Source organism: Nymphaea colorata, chromosome 7, assembly GCF_008831285.2.
Source record: "Nymphaea colorata isolate Beijing-Zhang1983 chromosome 7, ASM883128v2, whole genome shotgun sequence".
Classification (NCBI taxonomy): Eukaryota; Viridiplantae; Streptophyta; class Magnoliopsida; order Nymphaeales; family Nymphaeaceae; genus Nymphaea; species Nymphaea colorata.
This window is the reverse complement of record NC_045144.1, coordinates 17,312,356-17,329,806: the sequence shown is the minus strand read 5'-3', so window position 1 is coordinate 17,329,806 and position 17,451 is coordinate 17,312,356. Positions and strand designations below refer to the sequence as shown.

General features: G+C 39.6%; 1 pseudogene; it reads left to right on the top strand.

Annotated features, from left to right (window-relative positions):
* The first annotated feature begins 5,115 nt into the window (after window positions 1-5,115).
* LOC116258212 (U2 spliceosomal RNA) lies at window positions 5,116-5,238 on the top strand (annotated as a pseudogene).
* Window positions 5,239-17,451: the final 12,213 nt, after the last annotated feature.

The window sequence follows — 17,451 nt, the reverse complement described above, 5'->3', positions numbered from 1 at the left end:
TAAAAGTCCACGCAATGATCAGTTGACAGAGTTTAAACGTGATGCGCCAAAGAGATTCTAAATGCCTCCTATGATAATCTAACAATTCCCATCAAGTTCGACCCTTTCTAAATCCGATCAGGTGCTCATAGCTTGAAATGAGCGTGAGTTACAATCGCGAAGTCCAGCTTCTAACGAAGATTGCAAACAGATCAGATCCTAGACAGCCAAAATGCGTCGAATTTGGAGCTGATGCAACGGAAAAATGACAAAAGTCTCAAGGAAAACTAGAGCCATTTGTCTAATGTACACGAAGAACCATACTGAAAACCATTCCTGGTTGCTGGTAACTATGGATCTGTTCAAGTGCTGGAGTCGCCTTTGAGCTTGATTAGCTTAAACATAAGTTGATGGTCTGGTTGGGCACAGGCAACTTAAGGTTGATCGATCTTTCGATTGGGTACGACCGGATCAGGTTGGGCTCATGCACCTATAATGACATTCCAAGTAAGGTTGCCAAGGGGCATGAAACGATGAGTTGAACCATGTTTGAATCTCTCTAGATTTTTTTTTTCCCCTTATTCCTTGCAAAATGAAGCTGCATTTGGGTGCATAAAACTAAGAAGCTACTACCCTTTTTCTCAATTAGGTCGGCAGATATTCTGACTTGCATAAAAAAGTGAATTTCATGAACTTCAACTGCTTTCGTGAGGGCAAAGACCCACCCACTTCACCAACTCTTTTAAGCTAAGTCAACCAAGAATTTTAAGTCTGAACAGATGGCCACGTATTCTGATGGAGAATTAGACTCTATAAACTGGTTCCGGTTATGCGTTAGATCCGGTTCAGACACAGATGGGATCGATTCCTAGTTCATTGTCTTGCCACTAGTCATGGGCGACCAGGAAGTGGGTTCACGTCGGTTACAGGCAACCGGTGAACCCAGAGGCAGCCTAAAGCATTCTCCTTGTGGAAGATCAGATCTGTCGAAATTTTCACTAATCGCAGATCTCGATAGAGATGACAAGTCGTCCCCTGGACAAACTGAAAAAGGCACATGTCCCAACTAAGCAATATCTTGCTAATTCGCCCATTCAAATCGACCATGAACCAGAAAATAAGAGTCAGAAAACAGAATTGCTTGCCTCTTCCAAAGCATTCCCGCAAGGAACGCATATATTCATTTGTTTTCTCTCTTCAACTTCTTTCAAAAGGATTCGAATCAAAGAAAGGCATAACTTTCTTGGGTTGAGCCGGATTTTGTTCCTGTTGTTTCGGGAAGGCGCGCACAGAACTAGATTTTCCATTCGACCTTCTCAAAAGAAAAAAGAAAGGGAATTAGAAAGCGAAAGAGAAAGAAAGAAAGATCTTGCATTTTTGTGGAAGTATGATGAGTGAAATAAACATGAGGTGCATTTGTGCACGTTTCCTCCCATAGTATGCGACACCAACAGGGATGAGATTCAAATCTAGGAGGTTCCAGCATGATAAGTGAGAGGTCTAGCTTTTTCCCAATATTGTCATGGTTGTTTCCAACGAGGAGACAGGAATCATGGGGGGAAAACTTCATCCTAGTGAATGATGAATAAGAAGCATATACATGGACATTATAAATGAGGGCCACCGAATGCGTTCTTTTATGGTATGCAACACGTACAGGAAATTAAAGCTTCTAGAATATAAAATGAAGGATCATGGACATCGATACGAAATGAGGATTTGAGTGCGACGCGCATCACCTTTGAATCAATGCATATGTCAAAGAACAAAAGAATGAAAAAGAAAGAAGAAAAGAAAAGCCATCTTAATAACCTGATAAAAGAAAGAATAGGTAAAATGCAGAAGTATTAGGTTGCCTTCGGGTGACACCCTCAAAAATGACTTTTTGTGGAAACCTTTTTTTTTGGCAAAGGCCAGACTGTTCAACTAATTCCTTAAACCTGATTTGTGTGTTTGAATAATAAGAGAAAAAAAGTGTTTCCACTCTTCTTTGGATATGAAAACTGAGCTAACATAGTAAATAGAATGTAATTGGATATTATTAATTAGAACCAGGGAGGGCAAACCTTAGTTTTCCTGCATGTTTTTTTACATGCCCCCGTGAGAAGAACTGTGCGTCGAACCTCCAGTTGGGTAAGCACCCTCGAGAAACTTATCAGAGATGCAAGTTTCCATACAGTGATCGATCTTATAGTCTACCCATATTCAATAAAGCATTGTTTCCCCCCCTATTCACTCTCCATTAGATTCAGTATCCGATTACATATATAGAGTCCAACTAAACAAAATAAAAATTCAGTAAAGGCATTGTGCCAATAATTTACATCCCAACCTAGATAAACATATTCTGCAGTTTTCACTAGTCACCGCTTTGCGGCCCTTTACAAAGAATCAAAAAGGTGGTTCTGGTGCATGTGTAAGCCATGTGACAGGCTCTGGGATAAATAGCTTCCCTTGTGTTGTTGATAACACGGATCCGCTTAACAGATGCAGGGATTTTCTGGCAGGTCAACCTCAGGTTCAACTGTAAACCAAACTTTCGAGGTGCAAATAAGAGCCTCACATCACTAACTGGACAGAGAAAATTCATGCAGTATATCTGGAGCTTTACACCAAAATTAACCTGCGTTTTACCAAGAGATCTTTAGGTTTGACTTTGGCCTACAATTTTTCAGCTTTACGTACATGAAGAACCTATTTTAAGACTGATATACAATAATATATAACAAATAAAGCCAGATATTTATTTTGAGAGAGAGAGAGAGAGAGAGAGAGAGAAATATGGATACTCAACATTAATAATGCCACCAACAGGATGTTGGAGGCAAGAAACAGAAAGGCACATACCAGCAGCAAAATGTCAAGCGAAATAGAAGACCAAAACAGAAAACGCGACCGCACACACTTGCGGTGAAACTACAAACAAAAGTAGTGAAACCCATATCCAATGTTTCCCAAGCACAAGCAATGCAACCCACAATGGTAAATCCATCTCCACAGATCTCCTTTTCACACACTACCGCCACCAAAAAGCCACCTCATTTCTTAAGAGCCCGACATGCTGCAAGACCACGTGAGGGAGAGATCCTCAACAATTTCTCAGCATGCCAACAAACGAATTCCCCGCATACCATCAAAGTGGTGCTTAGATGAATAGGAGCATGATGTCCATGCAAGATGCCAATCGATTTGAAGCCAATCGGAGCACCTTGCTAGAATTGGTTAACCACACATAAAGGAAAACCAGTAGTTTGGATTATACTATGACCAAAACTGCAATCCAAGTGGGCATGCCCAGCTCACAAAAGCTTGATGCTTGTAGAGCAAGCACAAACCCAACGACCAATAATTTCATGTCAGCTACAGAAAATGGGTTTTGGTTTAGGGATGTGGGTAGAAGTAGAACGTCTAATTTGGGCCACATTAATCTGCGGCTGGTGAAGGGATGATGGAACCGCAGGCTCAGCCTTACGTTGGGCTTGCGTTGAGCAAGGAGACTCTCCAGCAAAGGACGCACTTCCAACTACCATTCCACATATCAGGCGGTGAAAATGACTTTTGGCTTGCAGAGTCGGGTGGAGCGCCCTACCGGAGTCTGGCTGGAAGACCGATGATTAAGCGAGGAAGTAGTTTGTTGTGGGCTGAGCGACTCACACCAGCGATGCTCGATGAGTGCCTCCGTCAAAATTATGAGATGAGGGTCGAGCGACACACCCAAGGCCTGCAAAAGATCTTTGAACGGAACTCCAAAAGGCGGTGGCGAGGCTTCGATTTCCACCGAACTTGCACATGAGGCTGAGCTTGAATACGTAGGCGTGGAAATGAGCTTGGACGTGGACGGCGCAGGAAGCTCGTTCCGAAAGCAGGAGTCAGGCACCCAAAAAAAGAGAGTTCCATCTTGGTACTACAGATGCTGCCTGCCTGGAGCATAGCGCAGACACCCCATGTGTTAAAAAGAAGAAGCCGATAATGAAGGGGCGTGCCCAGCTTGAATGCGGCTTTGGCAGCTGCATTAACTAGCTGATTAACCACCGTAAATCACGTGGATACAGTAATGAATATATATGCGACACTATTCCCGCAGGAATTGCCAAATACATTGTAAACCTACAAGCAGAATCAATATCTCCATGATTCCATCCCCTTCACAAAGTGACTATGAGAGTAAAGTCTGTAATTGTCAGCAAACTTAGCATGAAAGAAAACAATTCCACGGCCTATACCACGGTATTTTGCACCTCCATGAAGCAACGTATGCCCATTGTAATGAGTCCTTGTCCCCAAAGAAAATGTGAAGAAGACAGATGCTAGTTGTAACTGCATAAGAACAAATTCACTTAGTGCTGTTCTGAATCCTTTCTCTAATCCAATCTCCATCATCATAGGAAGCGACATGAGAATCCCAGGCTGCACGAAGGACGGAGATGCAAGTGAAACTTGAAGAGGTTTGTCATTCCGAATGTCTTCTTGTGCATAAGTTTCTTTCATTTAATTTTGTGTGGCTCTCAGCTGCCGCCTCAGTTATGCACGTAACGGAGGATGCAAGGACTAGGAGTACGGTCTTTAGTTCTGTATGACTCTCAGCTGCTACCCTCCACCTTCCTTGACCAAATTTCTCATATTCATTTCTTGAAGGTACAAAAGGAGTGCAACGAGGAGCAAAGCTGCTTTGCAGACTCATTTGAAAATTCTCAACCTGAACAAGAAGCTTCTTCTTTATACAATCCTCGGCAAGTTCTAAGCTTTCCTTGGTCACGAGAAGGTACATAATTGAGTTATAGGTTTCAAATATGACGTCGCAAAATTCCAACCGGAAAAACGTCTTCAATTTAAAGAACATATTTTGCAACTCATCAAGTGAAGTGTGCTTGTTAGGCACATCTACGTTCGTAATTCGTGAAATAAAGCTCCCTTAAAATAAACAGTTGACCTCCAATTTATTGTTTGTACACTAAGATCAGAGGAGAGGATGTTAATCCTAAATTTATGGATCCCAGATTCTGAGAATGCAAACTAGAACTCAATTAGAACTAACACCTTTACAGAGCTACCAGGATTTCTTCCAGGCATCTGCTCAGTGAATCCAACACTGGGGCCAACTTTCTTCTTGTGCATGCAGGAACTACTGATTATTTTATGTCTCTCTCGGCCTTTTGGCTAAGATCAAGTGTAGGACTATATTCTTTCTCAAGATATCTGTATCATATGGAGAATGAATTCAATCAGTCTCATTTTGATTAAGAAGATTTTTCAATTTTTATTTCTTAGTATATGTATATATATAAAATTGTGAAGAGTATGATTGCTAAAGCAATGAGGCACCTTGCTAGTGTAGTGATATCAATCAGCCACGCCGTTTCTAGATTGCCATGTTGGGAGGGATGAAGATCATGAATGGACTCTACGGAAAAAGGCGATGGACAGCGAATGCAATGAGAGTTTGTAGGTTTGGTAAAAGACAGAGCAGCTGGGCAGGGCTTGTCCAATTTCCTTCACTTCACGACGACGCAATTAGTTGCAGGCGACAACACTATTGATCAGAAAAGGAATCAAAACCCCATCAACCTCAAGCAACCATTGTCTAAGAAACGCCCTATCCCTTGCTAATTAACCATTCTCATCACTCAACAAAAGCAACCTAATTGGGCAGTCTTTGCATTTCAATAATATTTCCAAACATTAATTTCCCACAGGTTTCTTACTACACGAGGCTTGACGTGACACAGTCCTTATTCTCTTTTTGTACTTGGTAAAAGCAAATTAGATAAGTAGTCGTGGAAATTAGCTGGGTAAATTGGAATGTGTAAACCTGAGGACCTTAGACCATGTTTCGTCTCCTCCGATTTTCTTGCTGGAGTCTTCGCTAGTGCGTCTTATCATGCTAACGACGCCAAGCAGCTGCTCTGTGCTACTCATCTGAATGCTAGTTCTCAGCCTGCTGCACCTGGTGGGTGAAGGAGCCTTGTGCAAGGTGTAACTAGTGTTCCAATTCGAGAGGCACACCAAGGAAGCAACCTAATAAGTAAAGGTCCCTCTACGAATCATGACAGAAGAAATGACATTGATAGTACAGAAAAAAAGGTGGGAAAAGGAAAGTGATTTGGTTATTTGTTGTGCAAATAGCGCATTTTAAACAAAACAAAAATTATTTTCGTCTCACACGCTATGTCTGCCCTAACATATCTTCTATAAACCATAAAAATTAATTTGAAAGTTCCCTTCAACACGTGAATGCAACTGCGGTTGTTTTTCTATTTGCATTTAAAAATGATCGAACTTCAATTGGTGCGTAAGATGAGTAATCAATGAGCGAAGGCTCCAAGTGGAGATAATTCACGACATTTTTTCCCTTCTTTTCTTTGTTGGGTATCAAGCTATTAGCAGATTGAAGGTCATTGAACAAAAAACAAAGCGCTAAAAGAAGTCATATAACCTACTAAAGAATCCACATTGGTCTTGAAAAGTTTGTGAAGATGAATAGAGTCAGAACTTTGTTGAAGAAACCAATGATCTCTTGGGTGTCTCTAGCCGTTCATTGAAACCTAAGTCTTATTTAGCAAGTGTTTGTGGTTACCCATCCTTGTATTCTCTATCCTAACTAAAGCAGTAGCTTTAAGGTTGTGAATTAATTTGCTTTTTATGCACATGCGAGCCTTTTCCTGCTTGCGTGCTATGTTAAAAAACACACAAAAACATCGACTTCAAGGATCGAGAGTGCGAGAACTAATGATATTTATATTTTCTCTATTTATAAGAGTGTTGATGCATGTCATATCTCCGGTGAGTTGTAGTGCTCCTAGGCCAAAGAGTCTATTTATAACCTGCTAAAGAACACCTATGTAGGAAAATTGCCAACTCAATAACGTCATTTTCCTGATAAGTAAAAGAGCTTGAAAGGATAATCAATGGCTTAATCTATTCTATCACAATATGAATTAGGCCACAAATGCTTCTCAAGTGATCGAGTTGTACATTAAAAACTTTAATGCTCTTTTCCATCTCTTTCATAATAATCAGCTTGAGTACTTGAATATTTTTCCTTATTAAAGCACCATCCAGTAATGGGTGAACTTTTCAGTACTTGGTGGGACATGCACATTATTTTGTTGCTTTTAGGTAAGATTAATGTGCTTACGAGAATTATTGAACGAGAACACTGCAACCTCACTTGTTTATGACTGAGTTAATTTCCCTTAAGCTTTGCTAGAAAGGACGTCCTAGGAGCTGCATGGATATGCCATTAATAAGACTAGTAGTACCTGACCCAAGTACTTGCACTCTTCTTCTTCTAAGGGAGACTCAACTGACTAGAGTATCATGCCATTAAAGAGCCTCGAGCATACAACCTGAGCAAGTTCCTACCCAAGTACTTGATGAAAACAGAGTGGTGGGATTTGTCTCTGCGAAGCTGCATTAGACTACGTGCAATATTTGAAATTTATGTGCAAGTTTGTTTATCTGAGGAGCGATATTGTGCATGGAACTTTGAGTTCACTATTTTCATCACCCTAATTTAAAATTAGACCATATAAAGCCCCCATTTTTCTTTTTGTTTTATATTATCTGCTAATGCAGATACAGAAATATTTAGAGCAAGAGACACAAAGCATATGTGGTGGCAAGTCATGTTGAATGGTATAACCATAGATCCTCCCGGGATGCCCTTAGACCCTGGGATAAAGGGGAAAGGAGGCGCAAATATATGCATATGTAATTGAGAAGGAAATGTAAAACGTATGGAGTAGTTATACCAAAATACTAATCCAATTTGGATCTATTTAGTCAGATCTGGTAAAGAAATCAATGTGGACTTAATTACTAATTGGATTATGATTTAGTGTGCTGTTTCATAATCGAATTGCATGAAATCCGATTACCCGACTGACATCAATTCAATAAAGATCGACATGAATTCAATAAATATATCTGACCAAATTACGCATAAATGTCAGCCCCTAATTATGCTGGTTGGACCTGAATCCAATTTTAAAAGTGGGGTTCAAATCTGAGCTCCAAATCTAGGGTCCAATTATTTAAATCAAATGCACTAAAGGTCTGCCCAATCCCAATCTGAATCATTTACATCCCCACCTATATAACATATATCTATATATAGATAGAGAGAGATTGGAATCATTTGGAGCTGCAAATATAGAGTAGAAGCCACTTTTCGTACTTTTATAAAATGATATGATTGTTGACGCGTTCGGATATATATCTGATTGGATATTTACTTGAGTCAAAAGCTGATGTGAAATCCTATCCAACTTGTTAATTTGCTAGATGTCCATTGTTTTTCATGTCCTATTCTTTTGAAATGGTTGGGTCGGATATCAGATGTAAATCATTACAATTTATTGTCGTTCTGTATACAATATTACTTGTGGTTCACTTCTCTCCCACTTTAATTTTTGATACTATCATATATATGAAGATCATTCTTGTAGCACAGGCCTGGGTTTGATGGCCCATTAGGAAATAATTAAATTAAAATGCGGTTGAGGTTTATGTTTAACCATATGAACGCCTCTGTCTGCGATAACTGGTTTTCTATATGTGATGTTGATAATATGGATCCATTTACCAAATCCAGATATAAATTTCCGATCCAAAAATCGGGTTCAACTGCAAACCAAACTTTCTAGGTGCAAATATTACTGACTCGATATGCACATCTGGAGCTTTACACCGGGATTAACCTGAGTTTTAGGAAAAGGTTTTCAGTTTTAAGTGAACAAACAGGACGTCTGTTATGAGATTGATATATGGTAAGAGGAGAAAGCAGACAACAATTTGATACGAGAGAGAGAAAAGAAAAGGAAAGGGAGATAGAGATAGAGATAGAGATATAGATATAGATATAGATATAGAGAGATTGGAATCATTGGAACTGCAAATATAGAGTAGAAGCCACTTTTCATACTTTTATAAATTGATGTGATTGTTGACACGTTCAGATATATATATATATATATATATATATATATATATATATATATATATATATATATATATATATCTTGGGTTAAGGGCAATGGATTACATTCGAATTGAACATATTTTTTACCATATGCTTTTTCTGAAAATATATTTGGATTCGAATAAATGAAGAAAAAACTGATACCATATCAAAATTCAAACTAAATTCACAAATCCAAATCCAATCTGAATCTAACTTTTAGATTAATATCCAAATAAATTTGAATCCAACTTTTATACCCAATTCAAACTGCATTACTAGATATCAAAATACAACTTTCAAATTGTATGGACATTATATATGGGATATTTATCTAAAATTATGTTGGTTTCAAATCCAAATCCAGACAGATATTTACTTAAATCCAGCCGCTAATCTGATAGAATGTCATTTTGATCTCTTAACTGTTACTAACATCCCTATAAGCAAAACAATCCAAACAAATGCAACAACCACGTCGAAGTTGAATCCCTTCTTCTTTGGTACCGAATCATGGAGGCCCGAAGCGGACGGACGGCGGCACTCATGAAATTCGTGATCCGGTCGTCCTCCGGCTCCGGCGTCGACTATTTTCGTTGTCTTAGTTGCCCATGGCGCTGTGCTTTTACATCTGAACCGACGATCTATATATATTCGTTCGGCGAAGGAAAGAATTCGTCAAATAACAAATGGGTTTTGCTTATCATATCATGTAAGCATATTTTAAAGCACCCAAATAAGTCAATACAAAAATGGCGAATGACCCGTTCAAATTCAATCATACATTTTTTGCAAGCATTTACAATTCAAATTTCAAAGCAGACATTTCTGTGACGCGTGACCTAAAAATGCTATCTGTTTTTCCAATAATAATTCTAGAGAGAGAAAGGAAAGAGCTAAAAACGATGGGCGAGCAGGGTGGTTTACGATGGTTGGTCGGCCATCGCGTCCATATGTCAACCTCCCAATGAGAGGTCTATGTAGATCCGGCACATTCAACTCCAACGCTTCTTCCTTTATTTTCAAAATTTCATTTTCAAGCTTACTTACTTTTACATACATATATATAAGTTTACAACAGCTACTACTTTTTATGTTTTTGTTTATAAGGCTTGTACCTCTCATGAAAGCTAGCTATCAAGTGAAAGCATAAAATAAAAGTTAACCGAAACTTTCTTTTTCTAATATTTCCTTTTATCACGGAATTATATTATTACCATTTCATTTAACATTCTTGGTTCTTGAGGATAAACGAAGTTGACTTCAAATCCTGATTCGACAATTGGTCTTTATTAAAAAATTGCAAAATGCAAAGAAGGAGCTTGAATAATGAAAGTAGTTGGTCAACATAGGGCGGCAACCATTTTGGAACTAATTAACCTGCCTCCCAAACCAAAGGAAAATGCGCATGAGAAGCGTATTTCCAGAAGCACCTGGTTTTGATCCAAACTTCCTTTCTTGCGTCATATATTAATATTATGCAGCAAGATGGTGGGACAGAAAACCGGGTGGAAATTGATTGTGGTACAGCAACGAATTAAATGGACGAATATCAATTATCATAACCCCCACACCCTAATTCGAGTGGTTAAGAATAATCTCGCACATATGGCCATATCAAATTTCAAACACATCCTAACTTGCTGATTAAGCATTGTTTCGCATCCAGTCATATTGTGTATCTATCAAGCTATATTAATCAACTAGGAAGATAAGAGAGAGTTGCAGACCAAGTTGGTCTTTTCTTTCTCTTGGAAAAACATGTAAAGATTAGGCAGAACCTATGCATCCTAAGTACTGCACCCTTGATTTAGGTCAAGTTCATCAAAGATGTCAACCTCAAGCCCCTAGCCACTACCACTAAGGAGGCTTCACGTATATAGTTAATGAACTGACTATCAATGGCTTGAATGAGCCATTGACATGAATTCTGACAATGCCTGTTGGATACGAGGCAATTTATTTACATATGGCCAGCCATATGGGAACCCTACAGCCATTTGCATATTTGCGTACTGGTGCTCGCCAGCCACAAACAGTTTAAGAGTTTCTATAGATTGTTTAAAATTTGCGATTACTTTACATCTCTATCTCTCAACCAAAAAATTTCTAACTCCGCCACCACCAGCTTGGCTTGAATCGGATTAACTCCGCCACCACCAGCTTGGCTGGAATCGGATTAACTCCTTTGTGGTGTAAATGGGGTATCGCCGGATCGGTTAGGTGAGAGCGTTGCAGGAGGATTACAGACGAAGGAGAAGCGACGCTGCATGCGGTCAATTCTTTTCTCCGTATTTTGCGTCAAAACATCTCAAAACCACGGGCTGTGGAAAAACTTTGAAAATCACAGACCCATAATTCTTTCGTTTGTTTTGACTTATTTTAGTTCAGGAAGTTCAAAATCAAAACCGGTCTAGAAAAGAAGCTCAAAATCAAAGGAACGCGGAGATATTTTTGGACTTTCAAGTTGATAACTTCAGGTAGGCGGGAGGGAGGGAGGGAACCCGGCCACCTCTTGAAACGGAGCTGAAGCCACTCTTTTTCCTTGGTTTCTGGGGTTTAGAACTGTGTTCGGATTAAGTGAAGTTACGGTTACATTGAGAGTAGTGTCTGCCATCTTTTACACAGCTGAGGAGAGTAGCGTTCATTTTCATTGCAGACATCGAAGTTAGCTCTCACCAATCCGCCAAGTTAACCACATACGCTATCCTCTTTAGGCAAGTTGATAGGGGCAAGTTGCTTCTACAAATAAAATCTGTTGTCATTTTCACAGGCCAGGAGACAAGTTGGCCTAACATCCGTCGTCTATAGTGCCTGTTAGAAAAAGACACGACTGGCGAAGCTCGTTTCAGGTTGCGTCAGCCACTAGTTGTGCTGATATGCATGATCCTCATCAGATGGGGTGGCGTCTATACGTACGCTTGTCGCTCGGAGCAATTACTTGCCTGATCAGCATCCGGAACCTTTTAACTCTTGCATCCCGACCGAGAAGACGGTTCATGCAAGCAATTCACTTAAAAGAATCTGTACGTAAAGAGTTAAACCAGTTTTGTTTTATGACTTCATGTTCTTTTTGCTCTTACCATTCACCGGTTTTAAGGTGAGAATGATGATTGCCAAGAGAAAAAGAAAAAAGGAAGTGAAACAACCAATTTCAAAATAAACTTGACTGATCATATTCTCTCTCTTTTCTTCTGTAGCGTCGTAAGGAGCTGAACTTAGTCTGCCTAAGCTCTCCACAGTACTCCAGCTTAAAAGGATAAGCCTCCATATCACGCCCCTTGTGTCTTCAAAACAGCGGCGGATTCACAAGCCTAGAGCAGGTGGCTACCAACAACGGTAGCATAAATGAAATAATAAATAAATTAGTAGATAAGTTTGAATGCATATATATACGCCCCACTGAAAATATCACATGCTTCCACCTAATTATATAGATGCCCCATTGAAAATATCACATGCTTCCAACTAATTACCAACCCTATAGAGAAAGATCAACCTAGCAAAAGAAAAAAAAGAAGGAAAGTGAAAAACCTAATCCAAATTTGCTTTTAAAAACTGTGGCCCGAATTTGAGCTTAAATCCGTTTAGTTCGAGTTTAGTTTGGTAAAAGTTCAACCTGATCCAGTAATCCAAAGCTTTTGCATCTGTGCTTGTGATGCATCGGAGCTTGCTTTGCCACAAGAATGATTCATCTCAGTTCAGTTTGTCCCCCAGTTTTAGGCAGTAACGTTCAAGTACTTGTGACCTCATTTTTCAAACCACTGTTCATGTCCAAATTTTGAGGGTTAAAATGGTGTCAAACTCTTAAATGTTATATCTGTTGGGAGTGATCGAAACCATTGAAAGCATCGACATTGACGGTTGAGAATATGCATACATTATTATTATTATTTATTTTGACATATTGTGGCCCCAATGACTTCCCATTTACTGCTCAATGGCCGTTTGTTAGGCGCATTCACCAAAGCCATTTATTAATTTGAAGAAGCAATTGAACGGATTCAGCTTTATATATACACTTAAGCAAAAGTATTATTCCTATAGTGCTATAGGTGTGGAATGGAAGCTATTTCCTCTAAAACTATGGATAAATCTGGTTTACACAATTGAGTTATAGGCAGCAATTGGCTGGGATTTTCAAATATGACGTGTCAAAACTCAAACCCGGAAAATGGACTTGAATTTAAAGAACATATTTTACAACTTATCAAGTGAAATATACATGTTTGGCACATTCACACTTTACAAGTTATCAACGTGACTGACTCTCCTACTTTGGCTCCCCTCTGTGTTGGAGAGGAGAAGGAAGTTCATTTGGGGCTGATGCACCTTGTCTACAAGAATAATGACATTTGATTCCCATCCCGACCCACTGTTTCAATCATCTAGGTTGAAGAATTTTTGGTTGGTGATCGGCAATTTTATATTGTTCACTATTTTGTTGCTAATGAAACATCTCTGAAAGAGCCGCCAGCTAAAAAATTTTGTCACCAACAACGTTTTTCTTGTGGATTGCAATAATTAATGTTTATAATATTGTTTCTCAAGATATTTGTGTCTATATCATATGTAGAATAAATTGAACCAGTCTCATTTTAAAGAAAATCTTTAAATTGTTTTGAAATTTCCCACTCTTTATATAATTAAACATTTCTGAAAGAAAAGAAAACCGCCAGCTAGAAAAATATTTCCACCACCAACGTTTTTGCTGTGCATGCAGAGGAACTAATGTTTATATAATTTCTCAAGATAATCGGCCATATCATATCCAGAATAAATTCAACCAGTCTCATTTTGAAGGATTTTTTTTGTTTAATTTCCCACTCCTTACATACATATAATTGTGAAAAGCATCATTGCTGAAGCAATGAGGCAACTTGCTAGTGTAGTGATATCCATCAGCCACCGCGTTTCTAGATTGCCATGTTGGAAGGGATGAAGATCATGAATTGATTCCATGGAAAAAGGCTACGTGCAATGAGGGTTTGTTGGTTTAGTAAAAGACAGAGCAGCAGGGCGTGGCTTTTACAATTTCCTCTACTTCCCGACGATGCAAGTTGCAGGCAGCAAGAATATTGATGAGGAAAAGAATCAAAGCCCCATCAACCTCAAGCAACTATTTTGTCCAAGAAACGCATTGCCCTAGTTAACCATTCTCATCACTCAACCAAATCAACCTAACTAACTAGGCCGTCTTTGCATTTCTACAATATTTCCAAACATTTCCACGGGTTTCTTACTGCATTGTTTGACGTGACATTGACACAGGTCTTAATTTCTTCTCTGCTTGGTACAAACAAACCGGATAAGTGCTCTTGGAAATTAAAGACGGGCAAAATATTTCTCAAGATACAGAGTCGGTTTCGTCTTGGGATTTTGAAAGGTCTTATCATAACTTTGGATTGTCGGGCTCCATGAAAGTCAAGAGGAGAATGGATCTCCTTTTAACTTACTGGGGAAAATAAATACAAGAACAGTAAATTGTGGACTGCCATCAATCATGTGAAGGTTTCCAAAAGATATTTTGTGAATTGTTCTTCAAAATATGTCTTTTCATTCGTGGAGACTCCTTGAAAACGAGACATGAATCACATGTTAAAGTAGGGGCGTGATATGCGAGCGCATGCGAAAGAAATTAATGTTGAGAAATTTTCATCTCAAACCCCACCCTTGACCATAAATTGGAATGATGGCCTCGAGTTTCTGATTGTCTCGATACGGGACCCTGACTTTGCTGACAACTGAAAAGGAGGCCTTTGGTTAAATTGCGTCATCTTGGTTGAGATGAGAGATGTCAACACTCCTCATCTTTTCCTTCACATGTTCCTTCATCCGGGCGGGGACCCATTCAGCAATTTTCAGTAAAGTCAGGCCTCTGTTAAGAAAAAATCAGCTTCACAGCCACGGGGCTCTTAATTTAGCTTATGACAAATAGGTGGTCATTTAGTGGAAACGGCTGGTAGGTGAATAGAACGAAGCAGTGGAGCCCGGTAGACTTTGGCAGCCATTGAACTTTGACGCACGCTGAAATGCGGAAGGAAATTTATGCGTCCTGCGGTTTCCACGCGGCTAGCGCCTGCTCTTTTGGAGGCTGACGTCGCCGGCCCACAGAATGAGACGCCGAGACCAAGCACGGCGACTCCCCCTTCTCACATTCTCATTCTGTGGGAAGAGAGAGACAAAGAGACGCCATACACGTCAGAACACTTGTTTGCTGCTTGATATTTTGTATTATTGGTTCCAAGAGACGCCATCTGCAGAAAAATCTCGTCTCTCTCTCTCTAAAAAGCAGAAAAATTGCAGTTTAATTACTGCAACTACTTTATGGGATCGAAGACGAGATTTGTTAATGGACAAAAGAACTCGAATCTGATCAGGCATAACTGAAGTAGGGCCGCCCTGAAAGATCAAATGCATGTTTTACTATAGTAGGTTTGGTGCCAGACCCCACCCACCAACCACAGGTAATAATAGTTTATTGTTGCTGTTGCTGACATGACCTTGATTAATTACTTAACAAATACTTAGATTATTCGGCTCGCTAGCTGGATCGGATCAAAATGAAAGAATTAAAGAGCAACGGGCTCTCATATTAAATGACAATCATTTTGCATATAACTTGCAAACTGGGGAAAGCAAATAACATTGTTTGTGTCCTTTAGAAAAGAATGGGGCAACCAATTACTGCAACAGTTCTACCCACCATACGATATTTACCTGCCCAAAAGGAAAAGGAAGGGGAAAAAAAAAGAAGAAGGAAAGATAATGTGGGGGGGAATGAAGAGTTCCTCTACTCCGATTTCCTAGAATTCGGCAGAAATGGTGGTGGGTAGTCGGCAAGAGCTCTTCATTCACTAAACTTGAGCTTCATGTGCCTATACTGCAAGGGCAGGAGGTCGTTTTCGAAAGCTTGTCTAGGAAAACGAGCAGCTGGGAACGTCAGAAACAGATGAGAAACCAACCGCTTTGTTGCTGTACCAGCCTTTGTTTTCCTTTGCGCCCATCTCCCCACTATCTCGGAGAGAGATTTTACTGTTACCCAATGAGCTTTCGCCGTCCGTTCTTTAATACAGTGAACCGACGATGCATTAATTAATTTTTCGGTTTAGACGTTCATGCTTTGCACACTAGATTGGTAGATTAACCTTTTAATAGAATCTTTCTCAAACGAGCTAGAAGCTTGGGGCCCGTTTTCTTATAAGGAAATACAATATTTGTTCTTGGGGATAAAACTTAGCCTTAAGAACAGATAGCAGCTACGATGCTAGCGCATCATTCCCTTATGTTGGCCCCGAAATAAAGAAGACAACTGGGGACCAATTCCTCCCCTGAATTTTTTATTGCTTGACAAGATCAGATAAGATATGTCCATTTATAATTGCCTTCGTTTTGTAAAAGAAAACGGATTCACAACTTAAGGGTGCATTGATAGTACTCCAATTATGGGGTTGGCTTCAAAGTCAATGGTTGCCTTGGGCACCCACCAATCCTTATATCCCACCAAGCGAAGGTTAGAAATCATTGAGATCTTGCGAATATGAAAACCGTGATTTGGATATTCGGGTAGGACTTAAAGAGTCATCTGTATCATTTAGAAAACGACCAATCGGTGAAATTTTATTTTTATCGACGTTCAAATTGAAATGTCGTCAAGTGAAAATTGACTTTCAGCAAGATGAACATCAGTCTTCGGATTCGTGTAGAGACTATATGTCGGTGAAAATTAATTTCCACCGTCCGCAAAAATAATAATTTCACCGACATGTAACATCCCTCACATTGGTGGCTGAAGGTGTTTTGGGTAAAATTACCAATGTCTAGGGGTTAAAAATTTTTGGTGAACCTTGACCAACTTAAATTTTGATTCGAACGGAAATATCAATTTTCAAATTTTTTATGTATAACAAGTGATTCAAATTTTTTATGTATATCAACGTTTAAGTTATACACGTCAAAACAGGCCGTGGCAACTTGAAGACTGATCCATGAGCGGCTGCAAAAGAACGGTGAATCAAGAGGCGTTGTAAAACGTAATTCATACTCTTATGTTTGGGTTACGCTTCTAATTTGAATCGGCCGAGAAACAAGAATGAAGTTCAAGGCTCCCACCAAAGCCTGACTCTTGCATTGTTGGATATCGGTTCATTTTTCGTAACTACTTGTGAATTGCATCCATCGATCAGAGCAGACTCGATTAAATGAAACGTTGGTTGAGCCGAGGGTCAATTAGCCTGCTTGCTTAGAATAGAGTGTGCCGTTGGCCAATAAAATTTTCAGATTGGGAGTCTGGCACTGAGAAATTGTCGTCATGGTGGTCAAGCACAATGGTTAGGCGGATTGGATTCGTTTTCTTTCTTCTACGTTAAATAAAGGAAAAATAAAAAGTAACATGTGAACTGAAGGAAGTTGTCAAGACAGCTCCTGTGAAGAGAATGAGGTGGAGCCGCTTACACCGGCGGGGCCGGGGAGAGGCTGGGGTCGGCGGTGGATTCATATGGACCGAGCGACGG